This window comes from Penaeus japonicus, unplaced genomic scaffold, assembly GCF_977035675.1.
Source record: "Penaeus japonicus unplaced genomic scaffold, GWHDUDI00000001_assembly GWHDUDI00000027, whole genome shotgun sequence".
Classification (NCBI taxonomy): domain Eukaryota; kingdom Metazoa; phylum Arthropoda; class Malacostraca; order Decapoda; family Penaeidae; genus Penaeus; species Penaeus japonicus.
Window position 1 is genome coordinate 30,882,357 of NW_028234429.1, and position 2,500 is coordinate 30,884,856.

The 2,500-nt window shown below is 46.3% G+C and overlaps 1 protein-coding gene across 1 annotated transcript in view; it reads right to left on the reverse strand.

Annotated features, from left to right (window-relative positions):
* Positions 1–2,500, reverse strand: part of LOC122251374 (transmembrane protein 53-A) — a 28,147-nt gene that overhangs the window by 25,279 nt on the left and 368 nt on the right. The window lies entirely within an intron of this gene.

Genomic DNA, 2,500 nt, shown 5'->3' on the forward strand with positions numbered 1-2,500 from the left:
GGAGGGGAGTCTGCGGTGGATAAGGGCGTAAGTTGATAGGGGGAAAGGGGGAAGGGGAAGAGGAAGGGGAGGGGAAGAAGGAAGGAGAAGAGGTAGAGGTAGGGGTAGGGGTAGGGGTAGGGGTAGGAGAAGGGGAAGAAGGAAGGAGAAGGGGTAGGGGTAGGGGTAGGGGTAGGGGTAGGGGTAGGTGAAGGGGAAGAAGAAGGGGAAGGGGAAAAGGAAGGGGATGGGTAGGGGCAGGTGATAGGTATGGGGGATAGGGGATAGGGATATGGAAGGGGAAGGGAAAAGTGGGAACAGCAAGAGGAAATGGGATGAAAAGAGACAAGAGAAAATGAAAGAAGGGACAGGTAAAAAATAAAATGAAAATGAAAAGAGAGAGAGAGAGAGAGAGAGAGAGAGAGAGAGAGAGAGAGAGAGTGAGAGAGAGAGAGAGATAGAAAACAAGAGAGAGAGAGAGAGAGAGAGAGACAGAGAGCAAGAGAGAGAGAGAGAGCACGCGAGCGAGAGAGAGAGAAAACAAAAGAACAGAAGATAGCTATGCGTCCTAAATCAACCCACCGTATATTCACACCGCCTTCCAGTTCCCATATAACACCTTTGAAAAAAAGTCATAAAAAAGTCGAATATCATAAATTGCATATTCCTGTGGCTCGGTAGTCAAACCCTTGCATGTCCATCACTCTACTTTATCCACCCATGTTTACGTCGTCTGCATGACACTCTACCCTTTATGTGAGCATGACATTATAACCTTTATGCTAGCGTGGTCTTTTGTTCCTTAGGCTGCTGTTGGGAGAGACCGAGATAGGTAGATAGATACAGAGAGAGAGATAGAGGTAAATAGAAACAGAATGAGAGAACGAGAGGGAGAGGGAGAATGGGAGGGAGAGGGAGAGGGAGAGAGAGAGAGAGAGAGGAAGGGAGGGAGAGGGAGAGAGAGAGAGAGGAAGGGAGGGAGAGGGAGAGAGAGCGGGGGGGAAGGAGGGAGGGAGAGGGAGAGTGAGAGACAGATAGAGAGGGGGGAAGAGAGGGATAGGGAGGGGGAGGGGGGAGGGAGAGAGAGAGAGGGAGGGAGAGAGGAGAAACAAGAGGAGGAAGTGGAAAGATAAGAAAGATACGGAGGAAGGGAGAGGAAGCGGACGCAGAGAAAGAAGGAATAGAAGAGATAAAACCTTAAAACCGAAGAAGTCTTTTACTCTCTCGCCCCCCTTCTCTCTCTCTCTCTCTCCCTCCCCCTCTCTCTCCCTCTCCCTCTCTTTCTCTCTCTATCTTTCTTTCTCTCTCTCCCTCTCCCTCTCTTTCTCTCTCTATCTTTCTTTCTCTCTCTCTCTCTCTCTCTCTCTCTCTCTCTCTCTCCCTCTCCCTCTCCCTCTCTTTCTCTCTCTATCTTTCTTTCTTTCTTTCTCTCTCTCTCTCTCTCTCTCTCTCTCTCTCTCTCTCTCTCTCTCTCTCTCTCTCTCTCTCTCTCTCTCTCTCTCTCCCTCTCCCTCTCTTTCTCTCTCTATCTTTCTTTCTTTCTTTCTCTCTCTCTCTCTCTCTCTCTCTCTCTCTCTCTCTCTCTCTCTCCCTCTCCCTCTCTTTCTCTCTCTATCTTTCTTTCTTTCTTTCTTTCTTTCTTTCTCTCTCTCTCTCTCTCTCCTTCTCTCTCTCTCTCTCTCTATCTTTCGGATGTGTGTGCAACTGAGGAGATAATCAATTCGGCAACCATAGCAACAATTAGCTGGGAGGGAGGGGTAAGGGGGGAGGGGGAGAGGGAAAGAGGAAGGAAGGGAGAGTGAGGGAGGGAAGGAATGAGGGAGAGAATGAATGAATGAATGAATGAAGGAAGGGAGGCAGGGAGGGTGTCTCTCTCTCTCTCTCTCTCTCTCTCTCTTTCTCCAGAGAGTAATTGAGTAATTGAGAGAGAGAGAGAGAGAGAGAGAAAGAGAGAGTGAGTGAGAGAGAAAACAAAAAACAAAAAACAAGGAACACTAGACGGGACTGTGGGCGTGGCACCTCCACCTGGTATCACGTTCTCTTCAAATATTTACATCATTCAATCCCAACAAAATCCAAATGCTAAATAGCCAAATGCTCATACTATAATATGTCGGTTATGCTGTAAATCGGGTAGATAGATAGATAGATAGGTGGATAGATTGATTAACAGATTTCGGCATAGATAGAATAATTAATGAATAGATAGCTATGTTTACGTTTAGGCTTATGATGTGTTTTTGTGTGTGCATACATACATGTACATGTATGCACACATCTATACTTAGATGCAAACACGCATACACACATGAACATACCCATGCACATGCACATGATGGATTGCAAAAATCTACGGCTTTCAAAACTCGGTAACTGTCAGTTGTAAGTAAGCTCTTACGAAAAGTGTGTCACATCCACACATCTGCCTCTCCAGTTTTCCTAAAAGGTGTTTTAATATCACACCTCTCAGGTTTATCATAATTAATTTTCCGACTTACGTGTTAACATGGGTTTGATTACT